This window comes from Schistocerca nitens, chromosome 9, assembly GCF_023898315.1.
Source record: "Schistocerca nitens isolate TAMUIC-IGC-003100 chromosome 9, iqSchNite1.1, whole genome shotgun sequence".
In the NCBI taxonomy this organism is placed as follows: Eukaryota; Metazoa; Arthropoda; class Insecta; order Orthoptera; family Acrididae; genus Schistocerca; species Schistocerca nitens.
This window is the reverse complement of record NC_064622.1, coordinates 532858986-532878898: the sequence shown is the minus strand read 5'-3', so window position 1 is coordinate 532878898 and position 19913 is coordinate 532858986.

Sequence of the window (19913 nt, the reverse complement as noted above, 5' to 3'; positions counted from 1 at the left end):
GATATAGTAAACCTGCAGAGGTGCATCGGAAAGTAAAACTGATGTCACAGGATACGCTCAAAACATAGACAGTAGCAAGATTTAGTCTTCCTGTACTTAAGTCTGCATTGTGTCTCTTATATATAATTCCGATGCAATTTCTGTGTTTCATCGTCACTGTGAAGGTCCAAGGGATACAGTAAACCTGTAGAGGTGCATCGGAATGTAAAACTGGTGACACAGGGAACGCTCAAATTATAGACAGTAGGAAGACTCATTCTTCCTGTACTTAAGTCTACATTGTGTCTCTTATATTTAATTCCGATGCAATTTCTGTGTTTCATCGTCAATGGGAAGGTCCAATGGATACAGTAAACCTGCAGAGGTGCATCAGAATGTAAATCTGCTGACAGAGGAAACGTTAAAATCATAGACAGTAGGATGACTCAGTCTTCCTGTACTTAAGTCGGCATTGTGTCTCTTATATTTAATTCCGATGCAATTTCTGTGTTTCATCGTCAATGGGATTGTCCAAGGGATACAGTAAACCTGCAAAGGTGCAACGCAATGTAAAACTAGTGACACAGGAAACGCTCAAAACATAGACAGTAGGAAGACTCAGTCTTCCTGTACTTAAGTCGGCATTGTGTCTCTTATATTTATTTCCGATGAAATTTCTGTGTTTCATCGTGAATGGGTAGGTCCAAGGGATATAGTAAACCTGCAGAGCTGCATCGGAAAGTAAAACTGATGTCACAGGATACGCTCAAAACACAGACAGTAGCAAGATTTAATCTTCCTGTACTTAAGTCGGCATTGTGTCTCTTATATATAATTCCGATGCGATTTCTGTGTTTCATCGTCACTGTGAAGGTCCAAGGGATACAGTAAACCTGTAGAGGTGCATCGGAATGTAAAACTGGTGACACAGGGAACGCTCAAATTATAGACAGTAGGAAGACTCATTCTTCCTGTACTTAAGTCTACATTGTGTCTCTTATATTTAATTCCGATGCAATTTCTGTGTTTCATCGTGAATGGGAAGGTCCAAGGAATATAGTAAACCTGCAGAGGTGCATCGGAAAGTAAAACTGATGACACAGGACACGCTCATAACATAGACAGTAGGAAGACTTAGTCTTCCTGTACTTATGTCGGCATTGTGTCTCTTATATTTAATTCCGATGCAATTTCTGTGTTTCATCGTCACTGTGAATGTCCGAGGGATACAGTGAACCTGTAGAGGTGCATCGGAATGTAAAACTGGTGACACAGGAAACGCTCAAAATATAGACAGTAGGAAGACTCAGTCTTGCTGTACTTAAGTCGGCATTGTGTCTCTTATATTTAATTCAGATGCAATTTCTGTGTTTCATCGTCAATGGGAAGGTCCAATGGATACAGTAAACCTGCAGAGGTGCATCAGAATGTAAAACTGCTTACAGAGGAAACGCTCAAAACATAGACAGTAGGATGACTCAGTCTTCCTGTACTTAAGTCGGCATTGTGTCTCTTATATTTAATTCCGATGCAATTTCTGTGTTTCATCGTCAATGGGAAGGTCCAAGGGATACAGTAAACCTGCAAAGGTGCAACGCAATGTAAAACTAGTGATACAGGAAACGCTCAAAACATAGACAGTAGGAAGACTCAGTCTTCCTGTACTTAAGTCGGCATTGTACCTCTTACATTTAATTCCGATGCCATTTCTGTGTTTCATCGTCAATGGGAAAGTTTAAGGGATACAGTAAACATGCAGAGGTGCATCGGAATGTAAAACTAGTGACACAGGAAACGCTCAAAACATAGACAGTAGGAAGACTCAGTCTTCCTGTACTTAAATCGGCATTGTGTCTCTTATATTTATTTCCGATGAAATTTCTGTGTTTCATCGTGAATGGGAAGGTCCAAGGGATATAGTAAACCTGCAGAGGTGCATCGGAAAGTAAAACTGATGTCACAGGACACGCTCATAACATAGACAGTAGGAAGACTTAGTCTTCCTGTACTTATGTCGGCATTGTGTCTCTTATATTTAATTCCGATGCAATTTCTGTGTTTCATCGTGAATGGGAAGGTCCAAGGGATTCAGTCAACCTGTAGAGGTGCATCGGAATGTAAAACTGGTGACACAGGAAACGCTCAAATTATAGACAGTAGGAAGACTCAGTCTTCCTGTACTTAAGTCGGCATTGTGTCTCTTATATTTAATTCAGATGCAATTTCTGTGTTTCATCGTCAATGGGAAGGTCCAATGGATACAGTAAACCTGCAGAGGTGCATCAGAATGTAAATCTGCTGACAGAGGAAACGTTAAAATCATAGACAGTAGGATGACTCAGTCTTCCTGTACTTAAGTCGGCATTGTGTCTCTTATATTTAATTCCGATGCAATTTCTGTGTTTCATCGTCAATGGGATTGTCCAAGGGATACAGTAAACCTGCAAAGGTGCAACGCAATGTAAAACTAGTGACACAGGAAACGCTCAAAACATAGACAGTAGGAAGACTCAGTCTTCCTGTACTTAAGTCGGCATTGTGTCTCTTATATTTATTTCCGATGAAATTTCTGTGTTTCATCGTGAATGGGTAGGTCCAAGGGATATAGTAAACCTGCAGAGCTGCATCGGAAAGTAAAACTGATGTCACAGGATACGCTCAAAACACAGACAGTAGCAAGATTTAATCTTCCTGTACTTAAGTCGGCATTGTGTCTCTTATATATAATTCCGATGCGATTTCTGTGTTTCATCGTCACTGTGAAGGTCCAAGGGATACAGTAAACCTGTAGAGGTGCATCGGAATGTAAAACTGGTGACACAGGGAACGCTCAAATTATAGACAGTAGGAAGACTCATTCTTCCTGTACGTAAGTCTACATTGTGTCTCTTATATTTAATTCCGATGCAATTTCTGTGTTTCATCGTGAATGGGAAGGTCCAAGGAATATAGTAAACCTGCAGAGGTGCATCGGAAAGTAAAACTGATGACACAGGACACGCTCATAACATAGACAGTAGGAAGACTTAGTCTTCCTGTACTTATGTCGGCATTGTGTCTCTTATATTTAATTCCGATGCAATTTCTGTGTTTCATCGTCACTGTGAATGTCCGAGGGATACAGTGAACCTGTAGAGGTGCATCGGAATGTAAAACTGGTGACACAGGAAACGCTCAAATTATAGACAGTAGGAAGACTCAGTCTTGCTGTACTTAAGTCGGCATTGTGTCTCTTATATTTAATTCAGATGCAATTTCTGTGTTTCATCGTCAATGGGAAGGTCCAATGGATACAGTAAACCTGCAGAGGTGCATCAGAATGTAAAACTGCTTACAGAGGAAACGCTCAAAACATAGACAGTAGGATGACTCAGTCTTCCTGTACTTAAGTCGGCATTGTGTCTCTTATATTTAATTCCGATGCAATTTCTGTGTTTCATCGTCAATGGGAAGGTCCAAGGGATACAGTAAACCTGCAAAGGTGCAACGCAATGTAAAACTAGTGATACAGGAAACGCTCAAAACATAGACAGTAGGAAGACTCAGTCTTCCTGTACTTAAGTCGGCATTGTACCTCTTACATTTAATTCCGATGCCATTTCTGTGTTTCATCGTCAATGGGAAAGTTTAAGGGATACAGTAAACATGCAGAGGTGCATCGGAATGTAAAACTAGTGACACAGGAAACGCTCAAAACATAGACAGTAGGAAGACTCAGTCTTCCTGTACTTAAATCGGCATTGTGTCTCTTATATTTATTTCCGATGAAATTTCTGTGTTTCATCGTGAATGGGAAGGTCCAAGGGATATAGTAAACCTGCAGAGGTGCATCGGAAAGTAAAACTGATGTCACAGGACACGCTCATAACATAGACAGTAGGAAGACTTAGTCTTCCTGTACTTATGTCGGCATTGTGTCTCTTATATTTAATTCCCATGCAATTTCTGTGTTTCATCGTGAATGGGAAGGTCCAAGGGATTCAGTCAACCTGTAGAGGTGCATCGGAATGTAAAACTGGTGACACAGGAAACGCTCAAATTATAGACAGTAGGAAGACTCAGTCTTCCTGTACTTAAGTCGGCATTGTGTCTCTAATATTTAATTCCGATGCAATTTCTGTGTTTCATCGTCAATGGGAAGGTCCAATGGATACAGTAAACCTGCAGAGGTGCATCAGAATGTAAAACTGGTGACAGAGGAAACGCTCAAAACATAGACAGTAGGACGACTCAGTCTTCCTGTACTTAAGTCGGCATTGTGTCTCTTATATTTAATTTCGATGCAATTTCTGTGTTTCATCGTCAATGGGAAGGTCCAAATGATATAGTAAACCTGCAAAGGTGCAACGGAATGTAAAACTAGTGACACAGGAAACGCTCAAAACATAGACAGTAGGAAGACTCAGTCTTCCTGTACTTAAGTCGGCATTGTGTCTCTTATATTTATTTCCGATGAAATTTCTGTGTTTCATCGTGAATGGGAAGGTCCAAGGGATATAGCAAACCTGCAGAGGTGCATCGGAAAGTAAAACTGATGTCACAGGATACGCTCAAAACATAGACAGTAGCAGGATTTATTCTTCCTGTACTTAAGTCGGCATTGTGTCTCTTATATATAATTCCGATGCAATTTCTGTGTTTCATCGTCACTGTGAAGATCCAAGGGATACAGTAAACCTGTAGAGGTGCATCGGAATGTAAAACTGGTGACACAGGGAACGCTCAAATTATAGTCAGTAGGAAGACTCATTCTTCCTGTACTTAAGTCTACATTGTGTCTCTTATATTTAATTCCGATGCAATTTCTGTGTTTCATCGTCAATGGGTAAGTCCAAGGGATACAGTAAACATGCAGAGGTGCATCGGAATGTAAAACTGGTGACACAGGAAACGCTCAAAACATAGACAGTAGGAAGACTCAGTCTTCCTGTACTTAAATCGGCATTGTGTCTCTTATATTTTTTTCCGATGAAATTTCTGTGATTCATCGTGAATGGGAAGGTCCAAGGAATATAGTAAACCTGCAGAGGTGCATCGGAAAATGAAACTGATGACACAGGACACGCTCATAACATAGACAGTAGGAAGACTTAGTCTTCTTGTACTTATGTCGGCTTTGTGTCTCTTATATTTAATTCCGATGCAATTTCTGTGTTTCATCGTCACTGTGAAGGTCCGAGGGATTCAGTCAACCTGTAGAGGTGCATCGGAATGTAAAACTGGTGACACAGGAAACGCTCAAATTATAGACAGTAGGAAGACTCAGTCTTCCTGTACTTAAGTCGGCATTGTGTCTCTTATATTTAATTCCGATGCAATTTCTGTGTTTCATCGTCAATGGGAAGGTCCAATGGATACAGTAAACCTTCAGAGGTGCATCAGAATGTAAAACTGCTGGCAGAGGAAACGTTAAAATCATAGACAGTAGGATGACTCAGTCTTCCTGTACTTAAGTCGGCATTGTGTCTCTTATATTTAATTCCGATGCAATTTCCGTGTTTCATCGTCAATGGGATTGTCCAAGGGATACAGTAAACCTGCAAAGGTGCAACGCAATGTAAAACTAGTGACACAGGAAACGCTCAAAACATAGACAGTAGGAAGACTCAGTCTTCCTGTACTTAAGTCGGCATTGTGTCTCTTATATTTATTTCCGATGAAATATCTGTGTTTCATCATGAATGGGAAGGTCCAAGGGATATAGTAAACCTGCAGAGGTGCATCGGAAAGTAAAACTGATGTCACAGGATACGCTCAAAACATAGACAGTAGCAAGATGTAGTCTTCCTGTACTTAAGTCGGCATTGTGTCTCTTATATTTAATTCCGATGCAATTTCTGTGTTTCATCGTCACTGTGAAGGTCCAAGGGATACAGTAAACCTGTAGAGGTGCATCAGAATGTAAAACTGCTTACAGAGGAAACGCTCAAAACATAGACAGTAGGATGACTCAGTCTTCCTGTACTTAAGTCGGCATTGTGTCTCTTATATTTAATTCCGATGCAATTTCTGTGTTTCATCGTCAATGGGAAGGTCCAAGGGATACAGTAAACCTGCAAAGGTGCAACGCAATGTAAAACTAGTGACACAGGAAACGCTCAAAGCATAGACAGTAGGAAGACTCAGTCTTCCTGTACTTAAGTCGGCATTGTGCCTCTTACATTTAATTCCGATGCCATTTCTGTGTTTCATCGTCAATGGGAAAGTTTAAGGGATACAGTAAACATGCAGAGGTGCATCGGAATGTAAAACTAGTGACACAGGAAACGCTCAAAACATAGACAGTAGGAAGACCTAGTCTTCCTGTACTTATGTCGGCTTTGTGTCTCTTATATTTAATTCCGATGCAATTTCTGTGTTTCATCGTCACTGTGAAGGTCCGAGGGATTCAGTCAACCTGTAGAGGTGCATCGGAATGTAAAACTGGTGACACAGGAAACGCTCAAATTATAGACAGTAGGAAGACTCAGTCTTCCTGTACTTAAGTCGGCATTGTGTCTCTTATATTTAATTCCGATGCAATTTCTGTGTTTCATCGTCAATGGGAAGGTCCAATGGATACAGTAAACCTGCAGAGGTGCATCAGAATGTAAAACTGGTGACAGAGGAAACGCTCAAAACATAGACAGTAGGACGACTCAGTCTTCCTGTACTTAAGTCGGCATTGTGTCTCTTATATTTAATTTCGATGCAATTTCTGTGTTTCATCGTCAATGGGAAGGTCCAAATGATATAGTAAACCTGCAAAGGTGCAACGGAATGTAAAAGTAGTGACACAGGAAACGCTCAAAACATTGACAGTAGGAAGACTCAGTCTTCCTGTACTTAAGTCGGCATTGTGTCTCTTATATTTATTTCCGATGAAATTTCTGTGTTTCATCGTGAATGGGAAGGTCCAAGGGATATAGTAAACCTGCAGAGCTGCATCGGAAAGTAAAACTGATGTCACAGGATACGCTCAAAACATAGACAGTAGCAAGATTTAGTCTTCCTGTACTTAAGTCGGCATTGTGTCTCTTATATATAATTCCGATGCAATTTCTGTGTTTCATCGCCACTGTGAAGGTCCAAGGGATACAGTAAACCTGTAGAGGTGCATCGGAATGTAAAACTGGTGACACAGGGAACGCTCAAATTATAGACAGTAGGAAGACTCATTCTTCCTGTACTTAAGTCTACATTGTGTCTCTTATATTTAATTCCGATGCAATTTCTGTGTTTCATCGTCAATGGGTAAGTCCAAGGGATACAGTAAACATGCAGAGGTGCATCGGAATGTAAAACTGGTGACACAGGAAACGCTCAAAACATAGACAGTAGGAAGACTCAGTCTTCCTGTACTTAAATCGGCATTGTGTCTCTTATATTTATTTCCGATGAAATTTCTGTGTTTCATCGTGAATGGGAAGGTCCAAGGAATATAGTTAACCTGCAGAGGTGCATCGGAAAGTAAAACTGATGACACAGGACACGCTCATAACATAGACAGTAGGAAGACTTAGTCTTCCTGTACTTATGTCGGCTTTGTGTCTCTTATATTTAATTCCGATGCAATTTCTGTGTTTCATCGTCATTGTGAAGGTCCGAGGGATTCAGTCAACCTGTAGAGGTGCATCGGAATGTAAAACTGGTGACACAGGAAACGCTCAAATTATAGACAGTAGGAAGACTCAGTCTTCCTGTACTTAAGTCGGCATTGTGTCTCTTATATTGAATTCCGATGCAATTTCTGTGTTTCATCGTCAATGGGAAGGTCCAATGGATACAGTAAACCTGCAGAGGTGCATCAGAATGTAAAACTGCTGACAGAGGAAACGTTAAAATCATAGACAGTAGGATGACTCAGTCTTCCTGTACTTAAGTCGGCATTGTGTCTCTTATATTTAATTCCGATGCAATTTCTGTGTTTCATCGTCAATGGGATTGTCCAAGGGATACAGTAAACCTGCAAAGGTGCAACGCAATGTAAAACTAGTGACACAGGAAACGCTCAAAACATAGACAGTAGGAAGACTCAGTCTTCCTGTACTTAAGTTGGCATTGTGTCTCTTATATTTATTTCCGATGAAATATCTGTGTTTCATCGTGAATGGGAAGGTCCAAGGGATATAGTAAACCTGCAGAGGTGCATCGGAAAGTAAAACTGATGCCACAGGATACGCTCAAAACATAGACAGTAGCAAGATGTAGTCTTCCTGTACTTAAGTCGGCATTGTGTCTCTTATATTTAATTCCGATGCAATATCTGTGTTTCATCGTCACTGTGAAGGTCCAAGGGATACAGTAAACCTGTAGAGGTGCATCGGAATGTAAAACTGGTGACACAGGGAACGCTCAAATTATAGACAGTAGGAAGACACAGTTTTCTTGTACTTAAGTCTACATTGTGTCTCTTATATTTAATTCCGATGCAATTTCTGTGTTTCATCGTCAATGGGAAGGTCCAAGGGATACACTTAACCTGCAGAGGTGCATCAGAATGTAAAACTGGTGACACAGGAAACGCTCAAAACATAGACAGTAGGAAGAGTCAGTCTTCCTGTACTTAAGTCGGCATTGTGTCTCTTATATTTAATTCCGATGCAATTTCTGTGTTTCATCGTCAATGGGAAGGTCCAAGGGATACAGTAAACCTGCAAAGGTGCAACGCAATGTAAAACTAGTGACACAGGAAACGCTCAAAACATAGACAGTAGGAAGACTCAGTCTTCCTGTACTTAAGTCGGCATTGTGTCTCTTATATTTATTTCCGATGAAATTTCTGTGTTTCATCGTAATGGTAAGGTCCAAGGGATATCGTAAACCTGCAGAGGTGCATCGGAAAGTCAAACTGATGACACAGGATACGCTCAAAACATAGACAGTAGCAAGATTATTCTTCCTGTACTTAAGTCGGCATTGTGTCTCTTATATTTAATTTCGATGCAATTTGTGTGTTTCATCGCCAATGGGAAGTCCTAGGGATACAGTAAACATGCAGAGGAGCATCGGAATGTAAAACTGGTGACACAGGAAATGCTCAAATCATTGACTGTAAGAAGACTGTTTTCTTGTACTTAAGTCGGCATTGTGTCTCTTATATTTCTTTCCGATGAAATTTCTGTGTTTCATTGTGAATGGGAAGGTCCAAGGGATATAGTAAACCTGCTGAGGTGCATCGGAAAGTAAAACTGATGACACAGGACACGCTCATAACATTGACAGTAGGAAGACTTAGTCTTCCTGTACTAAAGTCGGCATTGTGTCTCTTATATTTAATTCCGATGCAATTTCTGTGTTACATCGTCACTGTGAATGTCCGAGGGATACAGTCAACCTGTAGAGGTGCATCGGAATGTAAAACTGGTGACACAGGAAACGCTCAAATAATAGACAGTAGGAAGACTCAGTCTTCGTGTACTTAAGTCGGCATTGTGTCTCTTATATTTAATTCCGATGCAATTTCTGTGTTTCATCGTCAATGGGAAGGTCCAATGGATACAGTAAACCTGCAGAGGTGCATCAGAATGTAAAACTGGTGACAGAGGAAACGCTCAAAACATAGACATTAGGATGACTCAGTCATCCTGTACTTAAGTCGGCATTGTGTCTCTTATATTTAATTTCGATGCAATTTCTGTGTTTCATCGTCAATGGGAAGGTCCAAATGATATAGTAAACCTGCAAAGGTGCAACGGAATGTAAAACTAGTGACACAGGAAACGCTCAAAACATAGACAGTAGGAAGACTCAGTCTTCCTGTACTTAAGTCGGCATTGTGTCTCTTATATTTATTTCCGATGAAATTTCTGTGTTTCATCGTGAATGGGAAGGTCCAAGGGATATAGTAAACCTGCAGAGGTGTATCGGAAAGTAAAACTGATGTCACAGGATACGCTCAAATCATAGACAGTAGCAAGATTTAGTCTTCCTGTACTTAAGTCGGCATTGTGTCTCTTATATATAATTCCGTTGCAATTTCTGTGTTTCATCGTCACTGTGAAGGTCCAAGGGATACAGTAAACCTGTAGAGGTGCATCGGAATGTAAGACTGGTGACACAGGGGACGCTCAAATTATAGACAGTAGGAAGACTCATTCTTCCTGTACTTAAGTCTACATTGTGTCTCTTATATTTAATTCCGATGCAATTTCTGTGTTTCATCGTCAATGGGTAAGTCCAAGGGATACAGTAAACATGCAGAGGTGCATCGGAATGTAAAACTGGTGACACAGGAAACGCTCAAAACATAGACAGTAGGAAGACTCAGTCTTCCTGTACTTAAATCGGCATTGTGTCTCTTATATTTATTTCCGATGAAATTTCTGTGTTTCATCGTGAATGGGAAGGCCCAAGGAATATAGTAAACCTGTAGAGGTGCATCGGAAAGTAAAACTGATGACACAGGACACGCTCATAACATTGACAGTAGGAAGACTTAGTCTTCCTGTACTTATGTCGGCTTTGTGTCTCTTATATTTAATTCCGATGCAATTTCTGTGTTTCATCGTCACTGTGAAGGTCCGAGGGATTCAGTCAACCTGTAGAGGTGCATCGGAATGTAAAACTGGTGACACAGGAAACGCTCAATTTATAGACAGTAGGAAGACTCAGTCTTCCTGTACTTAAGTCGGCATTGTGTCTCTTATATTTAATTCCGATGCAATTTCTGTGTTTCATCGTCAATGGGAAGGTCCAATGGATACAGTAAACCTGCAGAGGTGCATCAGAAAGTCAAACTGCTGACAGAGGAAACGTTAAAATCATAGACAGTAGGATGACTCAGTCTTCCTGTACTTAAGTCGGCATTGTGTCTCTTATTTTTAATTCCGATGCAATTTCTGTGTTTCATCGTCAATGGGAAGGTCCAAGCGATACAGTAAACCTGCAAAGGTGCAACGCAATGTAAAACTAGTGACACAGGAAACGCTCAAAACATAGACAGTAGGAAGACTCAGTCTTCCTGTACTTAAGTCGGCATTGTGTCTCTTATATTTATTTCCGATGAAATATCTGTGTTTCATCGTGAATGGGAAGGTCCAAGGGATATAGTAAACCTGCAGAGGTGCATCGGAAAGTAAAACTGATGTCACAGGATACGCTCAAAACATAGACAGTAGCAAGATGTAGTCTTCCTGTACTTAAGTCGGCATTGTGTCTCTTATATTTAATTCCGATGCAATTTCTGTGTTTCATCGTCACTGTGAAGGTCCAAGGGATACAGTAAACCTGTAGAGGTGCATCGGAATGTAAAACTGGTGACACAGGGAACGCTCAAATTATAGACAGTAGGAAGACTCATTCTTCCTGTACTTAAGTCTACATTGTGTCTCTTATATTTAATTCCGATGCAATTTCTGTGTTTCATCGTCAATGGGAAGGTCCAAGGGATATAGTAAACCTGCAGAGGTGCATCAGAATGTAAAACTGGTGACACAGGAAACGCTCAAAACATAGACAGTAGGAAGACTTAGTCTTCCTGTACTTAAGTCGGCATTGTGTATCTTATATTTAATTCCGATGCAATTTCTGTGTTTCATCGTCAATGGGAAAGTCCAAGGGATACAGTAAACCTGCAGAGGTGCATCAGAATGTAAAACTGGTGACACAGGAAACGCTCAAAACATAGACAGTAGGAAGACTTAGTCTTCCTGTACTTAAGTCGGTATTGTGTCTCTTGTATTTAATTCCGATGCAATTTCTGTGTTTCATCGTCAAAGGGAAAGTCCAAGGGATACAGTAAACCTGCAGAGTTGCATCGGAATGTAAAACAGGTGACACAGGAAACGCTCAAAGAATAGACAGTAGGGAGACTCAGTCTTCCTGTACTTAAGTCGGCATTGTGTCTCTTATATTTATTTCCGATGAAATTTCTGTGTTTCATCGTAATGGTAAGGTCCAAGGGATATCGTAAACCAGCAGAGGTGCATCGGAAAGTCAAACTGATGACACAGGATACGCTCAAAACATAGACAGTAGCAAGATTATTCTTCCTGTACTTAAGTCGGCATTGTGTCTATTATATTTAATTTCGATGCAATTTGTGTGTTTCATCGCCAATGGGGAGTCCAAGGGATACAGTAAACATGCAGAGGTGCATCGGAATGTAAAACTGGTGACACAGGAAACGCTCAAATCATTGACTGTAAGAAGACTGTTTTCTTGTACTTAAGTCGGCATTGTGTGTCTTATATTTCTTTCCGATGAAATTTCTGTGTTTCATCGTGAATGGGAAGGTCCAAGGGATATAGTAAACCTGCTGAGGTGCATCGGAAAGTAAAACTGATGACACAGGACACGCTCATAACATTGACAGTAGGAAGACTAAGTCTTCCTGTACTTAAGTCGGCATTGTGTCTCTTATATTTAATTCCGATGCAATTTCTCTGTTTCATCGTCACTGTGAATGTCCGAGGGATACAGTAAACCTGCAGAGGTGCATCAGAATGTAAAACTGCTGACAGAGGAAACGTTAAAATCATAGACAGTAGGATGACTCAGTCTTCCTGTACTTAAGTCGGCATTGTGTCTCTTATATTTAATTCCGATGCAATTTCCGTGTTTCATCGTCAATGGGATTGTCCAAGGGATACAGTAAACCTGCAAAGGTGCAACGCAATGTAAAACTAGTGACACAGGAAACGCTCAAAACATAGACAGTAGGAAGACTCAGTCTTCCTGTACTTAAGTCGGCATTGTGTCTCTTATATTTATTTCCGATGAAATATCTGTGTTTCATCATGAATGGGAAGGTCCAAGGGATATAGTAAACCTGCAGAGGTGCATCGGAAAGTAAAACTGATGTCACAGGATACGCTCAAAACATAGACAGTAGCAAGATGTAGTCTTCCTGTACTTAAGTCGGCATTGTGTCTCTTATATTTAATTCCGATGCAATTTCTGTGTTTCATCGTCACTGTGAAGGTCCAAGGGATACAGTAAACCTGTAGAGGTGCATCAGAATGTAAAACTGCTTACAGAGGAAACGCTCAAAACATAGACAGTAGGATGACTCAGTCTTCCTGTACTTAAGTCGGCATTGTGTCTCTTATATTTAATTCCGATGCAATTTCTGTGTTTCATCGTCAATGGGAAGGTCCAAGGGATACAGTAAACCTGCAAAGGTGCAACGCAATGTAAAACTAGTGACACAGGAAACGCTCAAAGCATAGACAGTAGGAAGACTCAGTCTTCCTGTACTTAAGTCGGCATTGTGCCTCTTACATTTAATTCCGATGCCATTTCTGTGTTTCATCGTCAATGGGAAAGTTTAAGGGATACAGTAAACATGCAGAGGTGCATCGGAATGTAAAACTAGTGACACAGGAAACGCTCAAAACATAGACAGTAGGAAGACCTAGTCTTCCTGTACTTATGTCGGCTTTGTGTCTCTTATATTGAATTCCGATGCAATTTCTGTGTTTCATCGTCACTGTGAAGGTCTGAGGGATTCAGTCAACCTGTAGAGGTGCATCGGAATGTAAAACTGGTGACACAGGAAACGCTCAAATTATAGACAGTAGGAAGACTCAGTCTTCCTGTACTTAAGTCGGCATTGTGTCTCTTATATTTAATTCCGATGCAATTTCTGTGTTTCATCGTCAATGGGAAGGTCCAATGGATACAGTAAACCTGCAGAGGTGCATCAGAATGTAAAACTGGTGACAGAGGAAACGCTCAAAACATAGACAGTAGGACGACTCAGTCTTCCTGTACTTAAGTCGGCATTGTGTCTCTTATATTTAATTTCGATGCAATTTCTGTGTTTCATCGTCAATGGGAAGGTCCAAATGATATAGTAAACCTGCAAAGGTGCAACGGAATGTAAAACTAGTGACACAGGAAACGCTCAAAACATAGACAGTAGGAAGACTCAGTCTTCCTGTACTTAAGTCGGCATTGTGTCTCTTATATTTATTTCCGATGAAATTTCTGTGTTTCATCGTGAATGGGAAGGTCCAAGGGATATAGTAAACCTGCAGAGGTGCATCGGAAAGTAAAACTGATGTCACAGGATACGCTCAAAACATAGACAGTAGCAAGATTTAGTCTTCCTGTACTTAAGTCGGCATTGTGTCTCTTATATATAATTCCGATGCAATTTCTGTGTTTCATCGTCACTGTGAAGGTCCAAGGGATACAGTAAACCTGTAGAGGTGCATCGGAATGTAAAACTGGTGACACAGGGAACGCTCAAATTATAGACAGTAGGAAGACTCATTCTTCCTGTACTTAAGTCTACATTGTGTCTCTTATATTTAATTCCGATGCAATTTCTGTGTTTCATCGTCAATGGGTAAGTCCAAGGGATACAGTAAACATGCAGAGGTGCATCGGAATGTAAAACTGGTGACACAGGAAACGCTCAAAACATAGACAGTAGGAAGACTCAGTCTTCCTGTACTTAAATCGGCATTGTGTCTCTTATACTTATTTCCGATGAAATTTCTGTGTTTCATCGTGAATGGGAAGGTCCAAGGAATATAGTTAACCTGCAGAGGTGCATCGGAAAGTAAAACTGATGACACAGGACACGCTCATAACATAGACAGTAGGAAGACTTAGTCTTCCTGTACTTATGTCGGGTTTGTGTCTCTTATATTTAATTCCGATGCAATTTCTGTGTTTCATCGTCACTGTGAAGGTCCGAGGGATTCAGTCAACCTGTAGAGGTGCATCGGAATGTAAAACTGGTGACACAGGAAACGCTCAAATTATAGACAGTAGGAAGACTCAGTCTTCCTGTACTTAAGTCGGCATTGTGTCTCTTATATTTAATTCCGATGCAATTTCTGTGTTTCATCGTCAATGGGAAGGTCCAATGGATACAGTAAACCTGCAGAGGTGCATCAGAATGTAAAACTGCTGACAGAGGAAACGTTAAAATCATAGACAGTAGGATGACTCAGTCTTCCTGTACTTAAGTCGGCATTGTGTCTCTTATATTTAATTCCGATGCAATTTCTGTGTTTCATCGTCAATGGGATTGTCCAAGGGATACAGTAAACCTGCAAAGGTGCAACGCAATGTAAAACTAGTGACACAGGAAACGCTCAAAACATAGACAGTAGGAAGACTCAGTCTTCCTGTACTTAAGTCGGCATTGTGTCTCTTATATTTATTTCCGATGAAATATTTGTGTTTCATCGTGAATGGGAAGGTCCAAGGGATATAGTAAACCTGCAGAGGTGCATCGGAAAGTAAAACTGATGCCACAGGATACGCTCAAAACATAGACAGTAGCAAGATGTAGTCTTCCTGTACTTAAGTCGGCATTGTGTCTCTTATATTTAATTCCGATGCAATTTCTGTGTTTCATCGTCACTGTGAAGGTCCAAGGGATACAGTAAACCTGTAGAGGTGCATCGGAATGTAAAACTGGTGACACAGGGAACGCTCAAAATATAGACAGTAGGAAGACTCATTCTTCCTGTACTTAAGTCTACATTGTGTCTCTTATATTTAATTCCGATGCAATTTCTGTGTTTCATCGTCAATGGGAAGGTCCAAGGGATACAGTTAACCTGCAGAGGTGCATCAGAATGTAAAACTGGTGACACAGGAAACGCTCAAAACATAGACAGTAGGAAGACTCAGTCTTCCTGTACTTAAGTCGGCATTGTGTCTCTTATTTTTAATTCCGATGCAATTTCTGTGTTTCATCGTCAATGGGAAGGTCGAAGCGATACAGTAAACCTGCAAAGGTGCAACGCAATGTAAAACTAGTGACACAGGAAACGCTCAAAACATAGACAGTAGCAAGATGTAGTCTTCCTGTACTTAAGTCGGCATTGTGTCTCTTATATTTAATTCCGATGCAATTTCTGTGTTTCATCGTCACTGTGAAGGTCCAAGGGATACAGTAAACCTGTAGAGGTGCATCGGAATGTAAAACTGGTGACACAGGGAACGCTCAAATTATAGTCAGTAGGAAGACTCATTCTTCCTGTACTTAAGTCTACATTGTGTCTCTTATATTTAATTCCGATGCAATTTCTGTGTTTCATCGTCAATGGGAAGGTCCAAGGGATATAGTAAACCTGCAGAGGTGCATCAGAATGTAAAACTGGTGACACAGGAAACGCTCAAAACATAGACAGTAGGAAGACTTAGTCTTCCTGTACTTAAGTCGGCATTGTGTATCTTATATTTAATTCCGATGCAATTTCTGTGTTTCATCGTCAATGGGAAAGTCCAAGGGATACAGTAAACCTGCAGAGGTGCATCAGAATGTAAAACTGGTGACACAGGAAACGCTCAAAACATAGACAGTAGGAAGACTTAGTCTTCCTGTACTTAAGTCGGTATTGTGTCTCTTGTATTTAATTCCGATGCAATTTCTGTGTTTCATCGTCAAAGGGAAAGTCCAAGGGATACAGTAAACCTGCAGAGTTGCATCGGAATGTAAAACAGGTGACACAGGAAACGCTCAAATAATAGACAGTAGGGAGACTCAGTCTTCCTGTACTTAAGTCGGCATTGTGTCTCTTATATTTATTTCCGATGAAATTTCTGTGTTTCATCGTAATGGTAAGGTCCAAGGGATATCGTAAACCAGCAGAGGTGCATCGGAAAGTCAAACTGATGACACAGGATACGCTCAAAACATAGACAGTAGCAAGATTATTCTTCCTGTACTTAAGTCGGCATTGTGTCTATTATATTTAATTTCGATGCAATTTGTGTGTTTCATCGCCAATGGGGAGTCCAAGGGATACAGTAAACATGCAGAGGTGCATCGGAATGTAAAACTGGTGACACAGGAAACGCTCAAATCATTGACTGTAAGAAGACTGTTTTCTTGTACTTAAGTCGGCATTGTGTGTCTTATATTTCTTTCCGATGAAATTTCTGTGTTTCATCGTGAATGGGAAGGTCCAAGGGATATAGTAAACCTGCTGAGGTGCATCGGAAAGTAAAACTGATGACACAGGACACGCTCATAACATTGACAGTAGGAAGACTTAGTCTTCCTGTACTTAAGTCGGCATTGTGTCTCTTATATTTAATTCCGATGCAATTTCTCTGTTTCATCGTCACTGTGAATGTCCGAGGGATACAGTAAACCTGCAGAGGTGCATCAGAATGTAAAACTGGTGACACAGGAAACGCTCAAATAATAGACAGTAGGAAGACTCAGTCTTCGTGTACTTAAGTCGGCATTGTGTCTCTTATATTTAATTCCGATGCAATTTCTCTGTTTCATCGTCAATGGGAAGGTCCAAGGGATACAGTAAACCTGCAGAGGTGCATCAGAATGTAAAACTGGTGACAGAGGAAACGCTCAAAACATAGACAGTAGGATGACTCAGTCTTCCTGTACTTAAGTCGGCATTGTGTCTCTTATATTTAATTCCGATGCAATTTCGGTGTTTCATCGTCACTGTGAAGGTCCGAGGGATACAGTCAACCTGTAGAGGTGCATCGGAATGTAAAACTGGTGACACAGGAAACGCTCAAATTATAGACAGTAGGAAGACTCAGTCTTCCTGTACTTAAGTCCTCATTGTGTCTCTTATATTTAATTCCGATGCAAATTCTTTGTTTCATCGTCAACGGCAAGGTCCAAGGGTTACAGTAAACCTGCAGAGGTGCATCGGAATGTAAAACTGGTGACAGAGGAAACGCTCAAAATATAGACAGTAGGAAGACTCAGTCTTCCTGTACATAAGTCGGCATTGTGTCTGTTATATTTAATTCCGATGCAATTTCTGTGTTTCATCGTCAATGGGAAGGTCCAAGGGATACAGTAAACCTGCAGAAGTGCACAAGAATGTAAAACTGGTGACAGAGGAAACGCACAAAACATAGAAAGTAGGATGACTCAGTCTTCCAGAACTTAAGTCGGCATTGTGTCTCTTATATTTAATTCCGATGCAATTTCTGTGTTTCATCGTCACTGTGAAGGTCCGAGGGATACAGTCAACCTGTAGAGGTGCATCGGAATGTAAAACTGGTGACACAGGAAACGCTCAAATTATAGACAGTAGGAAGACTCAGTCTTCCTGTACTTAAGTCCTCATTGTGTCTCTTATATTTAATACCGATGCAATTTCTGTGTTTCATCGACAATGGGAAGGTCCAAGGGATACAGTAAACCGGCAGAAGTGCATCGGAATGTAAAACTGGTGACACAGGAAACGCTCAAAACATAGACCGTAAGAAGACTAAGATTTCTTGTGCTTAAGTCGGCGTTGTGTCTCTTATATTTAATTCCGATGCAATTTCTGTGTTTCATCGTCAAAGGGAAGGTCCAAGGGTTACAGTAAACCTGCAGAGGTGCATCAGAATGTAAAACTGGTGACACAGGAAACGCTCAAAACATAGACAGTAGGAAGACTCAGTCTTCCTGTACTTAAGTCGGCATTGTGTCTCTTATATTTAATTCCGATGCAATTTCTGTGTTTCATCGTCAATGGGAAGGTCCAAGGGATACAGTAAACCTGCAAAGGTGCAACGCAATGTAAAACTAGTGACACAGGAAACGCTCAAAACATAGACAGTAGGAAGACTCAGTCTTCCTGTACTTAAGTCGGCATTGTGTCTCTTATATTTATTTCCGATGAAATTTCTGTGTTTCATCGTAATGGTAAGGTCCAAGGGATATCGTAAACCTGCAGAGGTGCATCGGAAAGTCAAACTGATGACACAGGATACGCTCAAAACATAGACAGTAGCAAGATTATTCTTCCTGTACTTAAGTCGGCATTGTGTCTCTTATATTTAATTTCGATGCAATTTGTGTGTTTCATCGCCAATGGGAAGTCCTAGGGATACAGTAAACATGCAGAGGAGCATCGGAATGTAAAACTGGTGACACAGGAAATGCTCAAATCATTGACTGTAAGAAGACTGTTTTCTTGTACTTAAGTCGGCATTGTGTCTCTTATATTTCTTTCCGATGAAATTTCTGTGTTTCATTGTGAATGGGAAGGTCCAAGGGATATAGTAAACCTGCTGAGGTGCATCGGAAAGTAAAACTGATGACACAGGACACGCTCATAACATTGACAGTAGGAAGACTTAGTCTTCCTGTACTTAAGTCGGCATTGTGTCTCTTATATTTAATTTCGATGCAATTTCTGTGTTACATCGTCACTGTGAATGTCCGAGGGATACAGTCAACCTGTAGAGGTGCATCGGAATGTAAAACTGGTGACACAGGAAACGCTCAAATAATAGACAGTAGGAAGACTCAGTCTTCGTGTACTTAAGTCGGCATTGTGTCTCTTATATTTAATTCCGATGCAATTTCTGTGTTTCATCGTCAATGGGAAGGTCCATTGGATACAGTAAACCTGCAGAGGTGCATCAGAATGTAAAACTGGTGACAGAGGAAACGCTCAAAACATAGACATTAGGATGACTCAGTCTTCCTGTACTTAAGTCGGCATTGTGTCTCTTATATTTAATTTCGATGCAATTTCTGTGTTTCATCGTCAATGGGAAGGTCCAAATGATATAGTAAACCTGCAAAGGTGCAACGGAATGTAAAACTAGTGACACAGGAAACGCTCAAAACATAGACAGTAGGAAGACTCAGTCTTCCTGTACTTAAGTCGGCATTGTGTCTCTTATATTTATTTCCGATGAAATTTCTGTGTTTCATCGTGAATGGGAAGGTCCAAGGGATATAGTAAACCTGCAGAGGTGTATCGGAAAGTAAAACTGATGTCACAGGATACGCTCAAAACATAGACAGTAGCAAGATTTAGTCTTCCTGTACTTAAGTCGGCATTGTGTCTCTTATATATAATTCCGTTGCAATTTCTGTGTTTCATCGTCACTGTGAAGGTCCAAGGGATACAGTAAACCTGTAGAGGTGCATCGGAATGTAAAACTGGTGACACAGGGGACGCTCAAATTATAGACAGTAGGAAGACTCATTCTTCCTGTACTTAAGTCTACATTGTGTCTCTTATATTTAATTCCGATGCAATTTCTGTGTTTCATCG